Source organism: Rattus rattus, chromosome 4 (genome assembly GCF_011064425.1).
Source record: "Rattus rattus isolate New Zealand chromosome 4, Rrattus_CSIRO_v1, whole genome shotgun sequence".
In the NCBI taxonomy this organism is placed as follows: domain Eukaryota; kingdom Metazoa; phylum Chordata; class Mammalia; order Rodentia; family Muridae; genus Rattus; species Rattus rattus.
Genome location: NC_046157.1, coordinates 117,490,837 through 117,506,959, shown reverse-complemented (window position 1 = coordinate 117,506,959; position 16,123 = coordinate 117,490,837). Strand labels below are relative to the sequence as shown.

The following is a 16,123-nucleotide window of genomic DNA, read 5'->3' as shown; positions in this document are numbered from 1 at the left end:
ACAGTCTAGTAACAGGTTCAGTGAAAATCTCTATTTCAAAGAGAAGGGGGTGGTGCAGACAGACAGAGAGAGAAGAAAGAGGAGAGACAGACAAAGAAAGAGACAGAGAGATGGTGACAGAGACAAAGCCACTGAGAAACAGACACTGATAGCGATACTGAGAGACAGAGACAAAGAGAGGGGCAAGGAGCAGGATGAGGGGGAAAAAGTAGGGAAAAAAGGAGGAGTAGTAGTAGTAGTAGTAGTAAGTAGGAGGAGGAGGAGGAGGAGGAGGAGGAGGAGGAGGAGGAGGGAGGAAAAGGAAGGGAGGAGGAAGGAGGAGAAGGAGGAGGAGGAGGAGGAGACAACAAAGATGACAAATTCCTCCTTTGACTTTTCTAGGTCCCTACAGAGGCGCATCTACCCACATCCACAAGGGTTCACAGTCTACACTGACAGAAACATATTTAGGTATGTACAACAAAGAAATTAATAAAGTTGAGGCTAGGGTGTGACCCGGCGGCACGGTGACTACCTAACATTGACAATGGCATTAGCCTCTACTCCTAGTACCACGATAAAGACATATATAAATAGCAGAGATAAAAACAAAGGGGTAAATTGAGCTCAACCCAAGTGCTTGGTGTCTGGATCCAAGAATGAAAAAAAAAACAAATAAAAAATTATTTTGGAATTCTAGCATGGAGGGGCTGGAGAGGTGGCTCAGAAGTTGAGATTTTGCTGTTCCTACGGCAGAGCATAGTTCAGTTCTGTGCACCCAGGTCAGGTGGTTCCATCTCCGGAACATCTGATGCTCTCTATGGGACTCAGATCAATGGCAGTGCTAAACGGTAGGCCTCGATAAAACCGTGCTGGGTGAAAATGTTCCATGTTTAAGCTCTTGTACATTATTACAGAATATACGTAATTAGATATGCTTTAAAATGTATAGCTTATGAAGCTTATCATATGTGCAAACATCCTAGAGAGCATCCCCTCCCGTAATAAAGCTCCCGGCCCCCTGCACACACTGTGCACATGCACACTTCTCCCAATATGGCACACAGCAAACTTGGAGCTCCTCAACCCTCATCAGAATCACGCTGCAGGCATTCCCATCCTTGAACAGTAGTATGAGTTCCCTTCCTTGCTTATCAATCAAATTTAGACAGTTTCTATTTAAATATATTAAGTATGTTTAGTGTATCTGGCTGTGAAGAAGAGAAGGACCAGTCTTGCCTAAAGTGGTTTGGGGTGCATGTACAGTGAGGCAAATTTGTGCCCTCCAGTAACTTTTTAAAGGAGAATCTCTCAGTGACCATCTCGTACCTGTGCATGATCGGGCACACTACAATTAAATTTTACTACTTAAAACAAAGAACCACCCACATTACATCCCTGTGAAGACGTTCTTGCTTGCGAACTTGGCTACCTCTTGAATGAACTAAACCCAAGCAGCTGTACACTACACACACCTAGGAGGGATTTCGTTTTTTCTTAATTAAATCATTCCAAGTGGCAAGAGCCACTTAATGCAGATCTTTGAAGGTGGGAAATTTACCTGTACTCTGGACCACGCCTTCTGCCAATAGCCTGTACAAAGGACAAGGAAGGAGGAACATAGCTATCTTTCCTGCTCATTCTTGTTCTCACTGAAGCACATTACTTCACAGTTTACTTTCAGGATTACGGCGAGTGTTGAAGACCAGCTGAGACATCCTGCCTCATGGACGGAGTAGATACTGTGTCGTTGAACCGTCCACTTTAGAGAGCAATTGCCTTACTAGCTGAACCACAGCGTGTAAACCTTCCTTACAAATCCTCCTGTATCCCACAGTCCACTTCATCTCAAGGGCATCAAGAGGACCTACCAGTAACCTGGGATAGGAGAGGCTTCCAAGAATCCCTGAGGCTGACTTCATCTGAGATTTACAGCAGTGGGTTTGTGGAGCCTGTAGGGGCCACCTCCTGTATCCAGGCAGGAACCCCCAATAGAGCCAACCCATTCACAAAAATTTGGACCCCAAATGGATCCTGTCTACTAGAAATGCAGGAATGAGAGACGGAGCAGAGACTGAGGAAATGAGCAGACAGTAACCAAACCAACTTGAAACCCATCCCGCGGGCAAGCACCAATCCTTGACAGTATCGATTATACTCTGCTGCACTTGAAGACAGGGGTCTAGCATGGCTGTCCTCTGAGAGGCTCTACCCAGCAGCTGACTCAGACAGACACAGACATCCACAGTCAAACAGTGGATGGAGCTTGGGGACTCTTGTGGAAGAACAGGAGGAAGGATTACAACCCTGAAGAGAATGGGAACTCCACAGGAAGAGCAACAGAGTCAACTAACCTGGATCCTTGGGGCTCTCAGAGCCTGAATCACCCACCAAAGAGTATATACTGGGCTGCCTTAACTGGCCTCAGTGGGAGAGGAAGCGCCTCACCCTGAAGAGACTTGATGTGTCAGGGTGAGGGGTTACCAGGGTGACCTCCACCCACTCAGAGGAGGAGGAGGAATGGGAGAAGGATTGTGTGTGTGGGTGCCCGGGAGGAGGGCAGTGAGTCAAGTGTAAAGTAAGATATAAATAAATAAATAAATAAATAAATAAATAAATAATCATTACCAAAGGGGGGAATAATTAATTAAACCGAATGACTGGGTACACCTGTGAGGAGTGGGGTCTTTTTTTCCTCAATAAAATCGTTTGAAGTGGAAAGCTCGACTTTCTAATCCAGATCTTTGAGGTGGGAAGATAAACATTTATTCTGAGCCACACTTTCTGGTGGCAGCCTATGGAAAGGACAGGGAAGAAGGAAACTTGCTCCCTCTTTGCCTGCTTGTTCTCACTCTCGCTAGCGACTCCATGCTTTCACTGACATGAGCGCCTACTTCCTCAGAATTCTGGCACATCCTGAAGACCAGCTGAGGCACCAACCTTAAGAACTGAGCAACTACTGGATTCTTGGACTCCTATTGATAGACAGCCATTGGGAGGCAAACTACCACAGCCTGTGAGCCATCCCAACAAGGCCCCCTTTTACAATCAGTCATAAGTTCTGTTCCTCCAGAGACCCCTGACTAATACACACATACACACACACACATACACACACACACACACACACATGTATCACACGTATCACACACATACACTCACACGTATACATAAACACAATTTAAAATAGAAAAGTGATAGATTTACAAATAAATTGCAAATGCAAACATCTTGAGAAAGAAAATGCACACTCTGCCTTTTATCTCTGAAAACTAATTATAAATTCTACTTTTAAGAAGACAATCGTTGTTCACTGCATACCAATGACATTTCATGGCCCTTGCTGCAAATTAAAACATGGTGACTTTTTCTGCATGGTGTCTGCATGGCCAGATATGGATGACTGGGAGACTACTTTGATCAAGGAAAGTCAGGTTTTTTCAGTTCTCTTGCTCTGTCGTATAGGAGCATGAAGATGGACCAGTGCTTATATAGACCCCAAATCATACAGTATTTGTTAGTAGAAACAAACAAAGACAATTTCCTATGGTTCAAGCTTGTGTGCTTTGTGGAAAGTAGCTGTGAGAAGTCTATAAATTGCTCTCCTGAAACTTGTATGCAGGCAGACTCATGTTGACACAAACCCTACTGCACACTCCATACCTGCAAATTCGGGGCACGATCCTATTCACTGAAACCATGACATCAGTAAACAATAAAATAAAATAAAATTTCTGAGATCTCCTAATAGAAAGGCCCTGGGTGTGCAATCCCTCATCTTGGATCGTTGAAGCAGCTTCCAAGAATTATTGGAATGTGGACTGCCAAGATCAACATAAACAAAATGGAAAGAGAGGGAAAAAAAATAAGCAAGCTGCTGACATCGGGCTTATCTATTGACTAAGCAGTTGATAGAGCCTAACAGGTTAATTGAGTCACCTTTATTAAGGTTGCACATCATGTGATATGTGTCACTCATGACACACTTCCTAAAGTGGACAATGTTGAAAAAAATATCCCTTGGAAAAATAGCAATTAAAAGTTCATGCCTTAAGAGTCCTTTAGACCTAGTCCTAAATTTAAAAAAAAAAAAGTTGTCTTTAAGATAAAATTTTAAGCCCTAAATCTCCCTAGGATGGTGGCAGCTGATGGGGAATTGCATAACACACTGAAATGGGGGCCGAGAATAAATATTTCATAAAATAATACGAAGGTATCAATATTTAAAAGCCCTCACACTTTACAAAAATCCTTTATGCACCTTACGTTCCCGTGCTGATGACACTGGGTTGATACATTTCTTTCCCAGTATTTCTTCAGATTAAAGCTATATGTTTACTATCTCGGGTCCTTCTTCACTGATTTCATTCTCAGGGTCAAAACTTTCCAAGAATAAGTGTTCTGGGATGTTCATTATTAATAGTGTTCCTCTCTCGTTAATAGTTTATGGTGAGCTTCTCAGAATATTATGAGACTGTAAAAATTCTATCCCAATAAACGTGTCTATAGCAATAAATTGAATATAAGTTATAGTCTAGGAGTTCCTTAGTGATTTACATCCATCGTAACCAGCAGCCAAGTGTAGGCTGTGTGGCCTAGTGGGATGCAGCATATGGCTGCCTGTTTGCAGGTACGGAGAATCAGAAACAGCCTCCCAAGTGGAGAAAATAATGACAAGTTGAGAACAGAAAAAAAAAATCAACCGTTATTATTCCATTTCTTAACCTTTTTTTTGGGGGGGGCACAGATCCTCCTCTCAGTGAAGTTAAGTCTCAGAACACTTCTTGGCTTGAGTAGTAACCAAGATCAGATCGCACACTTGGCAGCTTACAGACGGGAGCATGGCATGAGGGATTTGGGCACATGATCCTCTTGCTATAATCAGGCACTGAATGATATAATTGTGTTTTTTTAATTAAATAATTATTTTAATTTTGATATCAAAATCCAGTTAGAGTCATCACTCATATGGCTCTCTGTGTGTGTGTGTGTGTGTGTCTGTCTGACTACATGTCTGTCAGTCTATCTATGTAGAGACAAGGTTTAGCAGATGCTGGCCTTGGGCTCCCTATGTAGGTGACCTTGATCTTCTAGCTTATCGGCCTCCCAGTGCTGTGATTACAGGCTTGAACCGGAACACCAGTTGTATGTGTAGGGGGAATCTGAGGCTTTGAACACATTACTTAAATGTCCTAACAAGTTAGAGCCCCAATACCTAACTTTCTTGACTAATTAAAAGGATAGTTTAAAACTGTATTTATAACAACCGTGGCATTTCCTTTGCATGCAGTCAAAATCTCCTGGTTATAAAAAAAAACTCAGTTTAAAAATATTAATATGAAACTTGAAAGACTAAAGTTCCTCATGATAATGGCTTGGTGGGAGGGCTTTCGTTGATGGTTACTGTAACAAGATGCTGAGTATTTTACACCCGGGTTTCCTGTTCTTGGACGGTTTCTTCAACATCATTCACGTCTGCACCTCCTGCTGAAATTCACATCCTAAACAATGGAAGCGTTTTTGAATGTTGACATTTAACCTTTGATTATTTCTGGGTTAGGACTAAACGTTTTCTAGTCTAAGAAAATGAAAAGAATTTTCTGTTTTAGAGTTGGTCTTAGATCTAAAATGCACAATTAGCAGGGATGAATGACAGAAAACAGGCTAGTTACTGAGGGAGAAGTGGCCCAGAATATTCTAGAGAGACTTGCATAGTGTACTTCCTCAGTGTGAGTGAGTGATACGAAGCCTTTGGCAAGCCAAACACCTTACCCACAGGTGAGAAATGAGAAATTTTAAGGCCTATTGAACACAGCATAATTTCACAGTGGGGCTGCACAAGTTTGTACAGTGCAGATGCCTCTGTAATTGCAGCCCATTGGACAAATGCTCAGTGTTCTATGCTCGACAGTGTTCAGACAACACTCGCTCTGCATACATCGCTCATCTCCGAACAACATGCAAGTTACCAAAAGAGCACAGCCACATGAGAACAACAAAGTTAATGAGGTTGGAAAAAAAAAAAACCGTGCCTTCTTGCTTAGGGGAGCTTTGAAGTCCTAAAGTATTTAAGGAAGTACATTTTTTAAAAATCGGTGTATAAATATTGAATAGAATATTGAAGTCAATTTCAAATGTCAAAAATAAATGCATTATTTAAGAAGTAAAATGCACTTTTTAAATATTGGGGACATGTGCAAGATAACTTTAAATCTTACAGTCTAGATTCTATTTGATTTTGTTAGAAACTAAGCAAAGGAGAAATCCTCTCCAGGCTCAGGCTATAATATCCTGAAATTACCTGAGTAGCTTCCTGCATAATATGATGTTCTCCAGTTATTTTACTTTTCCAAAACTGTCTTATTTTTTAAAAAATGTAATCCAACCTTTGCTTTACTAGAACATTTTACTGCATTTTAAAGATTTTATAATATACCAAGTAAAAGTTCATTATAAATGTAGGACAATGTGATTGCTAATTTTTAAATCATGGCACCTGATAAAAAATATTATAGAAGCCTTAGAAAGTACAATATAGTTTCAATTTTAGGAAGGATACATTTGCTTGAAGTAGCTCACTGAAAGCTTTGGTTACAAAAGGAAACAGAAAGATAAGACTGAGAAATTAATTTGATATATGTGAGAATCAACAATGATAATGTGAAAAGAATCAGTGTCCTGGAATTCGTCTTCAATGGGTAATAAACAAGAAGCTTGTCTGAATTCTCTTTGAATATAGGTCTTGTCTCTGTCCTCGGCCTCAAGTGCCTGTCCAGCATTGTTCTTGGCACTCAACTGGCCAAGTTTTCTTCATCTCTTTGCTCATCCCCATGCTCTAGAGCCACCTGCCAAGTCTCCCCCATTCCTCAGCAGAGGGCGAGGAATAATGTGAACGACAAATTGTAAGCAACCGATAAATAGACAATTGCAAACACTGAGAGAGGAGTCTAACTTTATAAATAACATATTTTGTCTATTTGCAGCAGAATTGTGCAAACTTGAATCTTTCCGGCTGCAGAGGTAAGACATACGAATCTTAGATTTCTTTTGGAAAGACTTAAGTACTTGAGTAACATATGTCCGTCCCATCTTCCCTTTGGTACGTAAGCAGCGGTCCGTGTTCAAAAGGCATTGTGGGATTATGAAGTGATTTGTTCTTCAGGGGGTCCTTTGACGGAAGCTGGTTTCCCAGGAAGCCTGTGTTGGATATAGAAACTTTCCAAGGTGAAATCTAGTTGAAAGCTCTTACTTTCAATCAGTCTTGAGCGGGATTGTCAGACCCCAGGCCAAGTTGTATTGCTGTGTGATCGCTTGCCCTCCCCCACGACACACTCAGGCCAAGATGTGGTCGGTCACGAGGTCTCAGCAGAGGCTGAATCAATGGAGCTTCCCAATCTTGGGCCTTGTACTGCCCAAGTTCTGTGTTAAAAAGAAACCTCTTGTGTTCAAAAATAATCTGCGTAGGAACTTTTTGAACTTTCTGGAAGGAATGATAAAGGGCAGAGAGGCTCTCACTCTACAGATACGTCGTCGGTGCTTGTGGGTGCGGTGAACGAGTCAGATCCTCCCAGGCAACAGCATCATGCGCCGTCCCCTAACCTCATCTTATTCCTCCCTGAGAATCCGGTCATTTTGGCTCAGTTGTAATCTGCTTACTTCAGCTCGTTTTCTCTCTTCCTCATCTTCATTTTTAATTTTTCCTAATCTTCTCTTCAAGTCCGCATATCTGATACACTTATGTATCATGACTGAAGTGGGCACTTACAGTAAGCCAGTAGGTTCGTACTTTAAAGAAACCACAGCACTTAATTTACCAGAAAAGAAACTCTGGGGTGGTTTAAGGTTTTAGTTTTGCTTTGTTTTGTTTTGAGTTTTGTTTTGTTTTGCTCTTTTGTTTTTGGTTTTGTTTTTAGGCTAAGGGGCTCTTGCAACTTAACGTTGGAGTTAGAGTATATAAATGACAACATTATATGTGTGTCTGTGTGACAAAACACATTTTTAAATAGGTAATGGCGCCGAAGGAAGCAGCCTAGTGAAAACGCTGCCTTTGTGGTACCATGTTCCCACCAAATGTAGTGAGAGTCACCAAACTTAAGGCCTAAACTGAACTTAAAGCACCTAAACTTACCTTAATTCTATTCTAGCATCCCAATAGCCTTTCCAGCAGCGCATAGGTTTCCAATAGCAGCCAAGGGGAGCTGGGGACTTCAGAGTTATTGGCACAAAGAAGGACCAAGAAACAAAGGGCTGGCCAGCCAAATGCTGAAGACCACCGGCCAGCAGAGCCTGCACACAGCAGACAGATGGGGCTCTCAGGAGGTAAGTGGGTTCATAGCTCTCCTCGTTAGCTGCCGGGGAGCTTAGACAATAAGGGTTTCCATAGCGATGCTTCGTACTAATTTGTTGAATAACTTAACATTTTCTTCTCCTCTGCAGCTTTCTTTTGCAAGTATTTTGAGTCATCTCCCCCTTTTAAACTTTCAAATTAACTTTTCCAGAACTACGATCATCTATGCTCAAGTGTGAGGGGAGTCCTGGTGTATCCAAAACCAAATTTTATAAACGACATTGGGGAATAGACGGAGGGACCATTCCCCTTGCAAAAGGCTGGATGGTTCCCCCTTGAAAAGGGCCACCATCAAACCGGAAGCAGTACCATAATAAAGTTTGCATTGAAAATTTTACTTTAAAATGAAGTCATTTAAGCTTATCTTTAAAGTTACAGCTAACAAGTGACAGATTCCATTATTAATAAGCAAATTATTAAAAGGTTAATGTAGCAGAGAAACCAAATTCAATTTCATATCGGAAAGGTTTTATTTTCTGAAGGAATTTGTGCAGCATATAATTGATATGCTGATATCAAATCTCAAAGGCAGGCCTAGATCCAAGGACATTTTCTGTCTGCACTTATGTGACATTTATTGTCTGCCCTGTTTGTGTAGCCAACCAGGAGGAACGCAGGCCACAAACACACCACCTGCATCCCTGCAGCGACTGGTTGGAAAATGTTATCTCTCTGCGTTTCCTGATATTAAAAAAAAAATTTTTTTTAATGTGACTCAGCTGAATCTTGTAAGAATTTCAGAGGAAATTGTGCTTGATCTTTCATTTTCAGCCCTACAAAATAACGAGTGTGCCCTAAATGGAGCCTGAAAGCCTTGCGTGGGTTTTCAAGTCATGCACTAAACTTTGCTCTTGTATATGTTGTGTGCAGATTGATCTCACAGATTTCTAAGTCGCTACCCTCCTGCCTTACTGTAAAATCCTATTTCTGAACACATTTATTTGACACACACGTGGCGCACCAGTGCTAAATCGCAGGGGCAGGCCTAGATTCCATGGTATTTTTTTTTTTTTGCATGCACCTGCGTATAAAAGCTGCCACTGTGGGAGGAATTTGACGGGAACTCACACAGAGGACGTCTACTCTCTGCTGTTCTCTTGGTATGAGAAAGGCAACATGCTCCCACAGTTCAAACATTGGTTATTTTGTGATTTATCAAGGGCATTCAAAACTAGAATCTGAGGTGAAACCCCAAACTCTCCCAGTTTAAAGCCTCATGTGGCTTAGAATTTGTTGGGGGAAAAGTGTTTTTTGATGTGTAAGGGCCCCAGTGCCAGGAGTGGGGTTAAGAATTTCTAGATAGGGCTCTGCTACTGTTCTCTAAGTCAGCATCTCTATGAACATGTGTTAAACCACGGTCAACTGAACCTACCCAGAGAGGACAAAGAAAAGAAAACACAACATTATGCGTTGTCTTCATTTAACCAGTGTTTCGGCTTCAAGAACATCAGCCTCATATAGGAATATCCGTATAATGAGTGTGTGGGCAGAAACATTTCTTTTATTCATCAGATAATAACTATTCAACATGTGCTAAACCCAGGCAATGGTCGATGCTCTGGGGAATCTGAACAGTGTGGATCTGAACCCTGCTTCCAGGATACATCCATTCTGGGAGGGGGTGTGAGAGGAGTTTATTCAAGTTCAGTCCACTTTCTCTGGTGATACCCATTCATTACATTGTTATTCTGTCTCCAGGAAGGTTTCCTACACCCAGCCTGACGTTTGGCTTGACCATGAGAAGGACCGAAGTGTTGTAGTGACTTTACAGCAACACTTCCAATACTAATGGACTCATTCAACTATCTACAAGGATGTCAGCACGCTGAGTCAAATTCCATCCTTAACACGAAGCAAAGCATGAGATGGTTGCCAGGGAGTCTAAGACCCAGCTTTGATTGTTGTGAAGGGTTTCAGTTCCTTTTCTGTCCACTATGAAAATCCAAAAATCCAATGTTAGGAATACTCTTGTTTCAGCTAATCTGAATGCTCTAATTTTGCCTTTTAGATATGATATTAACAAAGAACACAGACAATCATCTGTAGGTAAATGTAGTTTTTATTCCCTCTTAATTGTCCTCTCCGAGGCTCACTGCCTCAGTCTTCTAACCTAGGCCTAGTCCTGGAAGCTTCTAGTCTCCATAACAATCTAATCTAGGCCGAGAATGGGTTCAGCCTCTGAGACTTGCTGCTGAATAAGCTCACCCCTTCCTAGTTCTTTCTGATCTCTGTCTGGATGATCGTCTCAGCTGCTCTGGCTCAAACTCCTTCCCAAAGCTGACTGGTTCAATCTGGCTTCTCTCTCAGCCTCTGACTTTTATTCTGCTTGGACTCAAACTAACTTTGGCAATCTGTTCCAATCTTCTGGTTCCTTCTCATTCTCTGGCTTGTTCTGTCTTCGCCTGCGTCTAGCTTGTCCTTTCCCCGAAACCTGTCTCTGTACCCCTGTCCAGGTAAAACGGCTCCCTTCCTCTCTTCTCTTTCTGCACTGCCCCTTAAGTAGCTTCACTTTCTCCTCTGCTCTTGGGAGAGTTGGGCCTATCCTATTCAGTCAAATCTCTCTCTGATTCGTCACACCGTCTGCCACTCAGTGAGACATCGCATTCAAACATGGGTGCTTCCTTTTCCAAACTAACTTTACCTTCAGGGTTTGAGACTAACGGTGTGTGCTAAGGCTGAGCCCCACAACTAAAAACCGCTTTTGTCAGTAAATAACACAGTTGTGGGGTTCACAGTGTGATAAAATGTCCTACAACTTCTGTGTGATGGTCTCAGGCTGTGAGAATTGCTTTCCTACTCTCATTGGTTCCAAAGCGTGGAGATCGCTTTCCTGTCTACACAGAACAGTTTCTACCACTCATTGACCATTTTAATGGATACTTATTTTTTAAAAAAAGAATACATTACATAAATTTAGGCTTTTCAGGAAAATTTTTTCTGGTATAGTCTGTGTGTGTGTGTGTGTGTGTGTGTGTGTGTGTAAAGTAAAGTATATTTACTTTAAAAAAAACAATACACCCATGGTACTCTAAGAACAATTAAGACTTTATATTACATTGTATATTAATTTATTGAGACATAGTCCATCCTTGAAGTGGAGATACTTTATATCCTGGATTTCCAAAGGTAGAATGATCTGTTAGTTTAGTGCTTTAAAATCATTTTAGGTTTAATCATGGAGCACACGCATGTCGTGTCATGTCTGGGGAATGGAGCACACGCATGTCCTGCCAGGCACACAGAGGTTGGAGGAGCACCAGGAATAACAGTCCCTCCAGGTAGACTGTGGATTACCGAGATCAAGTTCAGGTCACTGACTTGGGCTAAGCCCTGAGCCATATCACAGGCTTTGGGGTTAGGATTTCCTTTACAAAGGAACTCTGAACGGTATTCAGTTTATTTTTTAATAAAATTCTTTCAAATTTAAATCCTTCTGAATTTATGGGGAAACCTCTACAACTCTAAATATTACATATCACCGATGTTTTTTATTCCATTGTGTAGTAGAAGAGACTAAACAGGGACAATTTTTTAAAACTTGAATGAACAAACTATTTGTCCTGGACTGAAGACAGGAGTGCATACGTATGTGTGAGTATGTGTGTGTGAGTGAATATATGTATGTGTCAGTGAGTGTGTGTGTATGTATATGTGTTTGTGTGTAAATATGTGTGTGAGTGTATATGAGTATGTATGTGTATGAATATGTATGTGTGAGTGTATATATGTATGCATGTGAGTGTGTGTATGTGTGTGAGAATATGTGAGTGTATGTATATCAGTATGTATGTGTGTGTTATGTATGAGCGAGTGTGTACGTGTGTGTGTGAGAGAGAGAGAGAGAGAAAGAGAGAGAGAGAGAGAGAGAGAGAGAGAGAGTACCCAAGAGGGGGGAATTTGCTGAAAATTCACCTAAGCAAACAGTTTAGAGCTAGGCAATGGAGCTTAGGGTTCACAGTCCAAAGATCCTGGGTCTGGGGTCGCTATTAGCTTCATTTCCTCTAAAGGCAGAAGTTAAAAAGGGGGCCTTAGATAAGTAGTTTTTAAAAATGACTTAATTTTATTGTTATGCGTAAGGATTCTGAGAATTCCTTAACTCACGGTACAATCTAATTACAGCTTGATTTCTCTGTGGGGAAATATATTATCCTATTCTCAGGTTACTTTTTGATTGCTCTCCTCTGTGGCTACTGCAGTACTGGATTACAGCCCAGCCATTTCTTCGTTCCTTTCATTCATGTCTGTATTGGATGTTGAGTGTTGTGGTGGATTTGATAGCACAGCACCTCATATTGATTATAGACTGGCAAATGGAATGGAATGTTTTGGCACAGGTGATGTGGTTATATTCACAGAACGCATTCAGGAAAAAAAAACAGATTTGTGAAGGCGTTCTTACTAGTCATTAACATATAAAGAAGGTTTTACTTTACAGCTCCTTGTGTTTTCAACCATTTGATAAGTACGGGGTGGGAGGGGGAATCCCAATACTTTCATCTAATTCTGCCTTACAGTACTTCTCATAAATGATTTTCATCATAATTTCAAAGTCTATTTTTAACTCTGTAAATGTGCACTGTAGTCAGTGTTTCTCTTGGTGTATATCTGTCTGTCTGTGTGTGTGTGTGTGTGTGTGTGTGTGTGTGTGTGTGTGTGTGTGTTTGTTTCCTTCTCCTTTCCCCCCTCTCTCAATCTTAATGCTTCCTTGGGGATGACAAGGAGACCAAAGTGTCCCTCTTACAGCAAAACAATAAAATACAGATGCTCCACTGCCTTCCCTTCACCCCTGCTCTCTCCTCATCTCAGCTTTTCTCCCTCCCTCCTCTTCAACTCTGATCTGTCTCCCCTCTCTTATACCTGAGGTATACTACCCTTGACAAGCACTTCATGTCCTTGGAGACAAGTCCCTGCCCACAATTCCATGGCACAAAGTCTTCACTGATCCTGCCTCTGCCCCTGCGGCCAGCATCCTTCTGCATCTGGTCTCCAGTCCTTTCCTTTCAGGCTCACTCGGGAAGGCCAAGGTTTCAGCCAGAAACATCAGTGAAGCCGAAGTCCATATCCTGAATGAGGAACCCTGGGACGGGTCTGGAGGGCCTGGGTGCCCCCTGCCACCTGCAGCCACCACCTGTTCCTGCTCCGGTGACTCCTCAATATTATATTAGACCCAGCTGGGGTCATGGGCCACAGGGACTTCCTGGCTTCCAATTACTCAAGGGTATCTTTATCCTGAAGCTACTGTTTTCCTTTTCCAATTAAATTTGCTACCTTTATTTTTTAAGTTAACAGTGGGTAATGAATGTGGCCGAGCTTCTGCCGAGAGAACTTTTTTTTTTGTCTTTTCAGTTAAAGATAGAAAGCCAAAAGCTAGTCAGTTTTGTAGTCGGTGGATCAGAGCCTTTGGGGGGAAGAAATGTTAAAACTTCATTCCAACTGTACAAACAAAACTTGAACTGGTCCGTACCTATGCGGTGCAGACGTGAGCCACAAATCAACTTCTTCAATATTGACTTCATCTGAAGATCACTCTTTCCCATCTTCCTAGACCCGAGCCCCACCCTACCCCCATCATCACAGAAAACACCTGATGTACACTATGAGCTAATTTTTAATTTCTGTTTTACGAGAAGACTTTGATCAGAAAAATCAGAACTTCTCTATTAATCTCTTTGAACTACATAGAGAAAGCGATGGTCCAGCTGACTTTTATTATTTTGAGACAAAGCATTAAGGGATACAGTATGCATTTTTAAGAGTTCTCTCAGAATGATTTCTGAAAACTCGTTACATGAATTTTCCATGATTGTGCTTCTGACTGGGGCTGGGAGGAACAGTCAATATTCATATAAGAGAAGGACGAAAAAAAAAAAAGAAAAAGAAAAAAATACAGAGAAACCCTAAAGAGGTCTGAAATTGATTCAAGGTCCCAATACATATGAGATCACCAAGGAGTTGCATAGCAAATGAGACAGCTGTGTAGCCTAACAATGTCTTCCCCTTAAAGAACCCCAACATTGTTGCAAATTGGGTTGGAATTCCCTGCTAAGTGCAACTTGACTTTGGAGACCTGTGAGGGCCGTGGACTCTCGGCTTTGCTAGGAGATGTGCCCAACGCCCTCGGTTACTCACTTTCTAGGAAGAGGAGGCGGCAGGCCTTTGCTTCCCTTCCACAAAACCATTTTTTGACCTTACCAGTGTGGCTATGCGAAGGAGTCCTTTCCTCTAAGAGGGACTCTCACTATCAGCATCTCACTGTGTGCATGGAATCTGCCTTAAAACACAGCCACCTGGCGCTAACTCAAACTGAATGAGGGATGAGGATCTGACGGTGTTTTTTATTTTAATCAAAGACACCTGGTTTGGGAGGGTTATCATTTTTTTGCCTCCAAACGATTCTGATTTTTCTCTCTCTCTGTTACATTTTTGATAAAGGACATTATTTTCCTACAAAATGCACCGTTCTCCTTTGCCCCCCACCCCCTAACCAGAAAAAGAAAAAAAGAAAAAGACAAAAAGAAAAAAAAAGGAAAAGAAAAGAAACATTGTACGTGTGTGGAGGGCTACAGTTTAAGTAATTCATTCACAGAGTATACAAACATTTATTGGTACAAAACCTGCAACATGAGGGTTGGGGTTTTTTGTTGTTGTAGTTGTTAAAATTTAGGGGTGTTTTCTCAAATCTTCAAAGCTTGCCCTGATGGTGTGCTGGAGTAATTGAACCACTCGGGCTTTTTACATAGGGACATCTTATCTGTCTTTCATTTCCCAGGCTGTGGCTTCTTTCCCATTGCCATGAAATCCGTGTACACACTTTAGAAGCCCTCCTGAACAAGCTCGCTTCTAAGTTTCACAGAGCCCTTAGCACGATTTGAATACGAAAGAGATACTGAATAAAAAAAGCTTTAATCTCCTGTCTGCGCTCCTGCTTTCTCGCGCCTCCCTTCATCTCCTCCTCTTCCAAGGGCTTTTCGATGTGAGTAAACTGAACATTTTTCTGTTTAAAGTGAAGTGTAACGTTGAAGAAGATGCCTTCTGGAGGCTGGGATGGGGGTGCCGCTCCTGCAAATCTCTTCTGTCAGATTGGAGCTGCACTCGTGAGCCACGGTGCCTTCTGTTAAGGCTTTACAGGTACAAGATTAGCAAAGAGCTCTCAGTGAACAAAAATCACTCAATCCGCAGAATATACAGGGAGTATCAAATGTGCCCTCCACCTCAAATACTGTGGGGCTCTCTCCTCTGATACCTCTTCCCCTCGGTGAGTTGGAACTGCTTGAAAGGATTTTCTGTTCTCTGGTCTCTTGTCAATTTGAATGCCAGGAAATGAGCCCCCTTTGTAAGATTAATTAATAGCAGGAGCGGATCGGCCGAGCCCAATCGCCACTCAACGGAGCTGTAATTGCTACTTTGTGGAAAGGAAAGGGAAAAAAAAGTTTGGGTTGCCGTTTAAGAAGAGGGTTTAAGGAAAGTTCTTTGAACTAGAGGTCTCAGTGCACTGGATTAAGGCAAGAAGCAAGGAGGCCTTTGAAGTTTGCTAAGAGGTTTTGGAGGGGGGAAAAGTTGGGTGGCAAAGGAGAACTGGCAACATCAAACGCTCTCTTTGCTAGCTCCTCACCTGCTTGCTGGCCAGAGGGACCTGGTGTAGCACCGCCTGGTCGGCTGCTGACCAAGGCAAGGTTGCATGCACCAGCAAGCACGCGGGATAGAGTGGCAACATGGGTCCCTTGCTCAGGACAGAGGGGCTCCACTGCTTGGCTCTCTGCTCTTGACAGTTCACAGGGAAGAAGCAGACAGGAGGCT

The 16,123-nt window shown here is 42.1% G+C and overlaps 1 long non-coding RNA gene across 1 annotated transcript in view; it reads left to right on the top strand.

The window, feature by feature from the left end:
• Nucleotides 1-8,251: 8,251 nt before the first annotated feature.
• LOC116899330 overlaps nucleotides 8,252-16,123 on the top strand; it is a 74,821-nt gene continuing 66,949 nt past the window's right edge. Inside the window, exon 1 of the long non-coding RNA XR_004387704.1 lies at nucleotides 8,252-8,298. This is a non-coding gene — a long non-coding RNA (uncharacterized LOC116899330). The remainder of the gene's footprint in view (nucleotides 8,299-16,123) is intronic.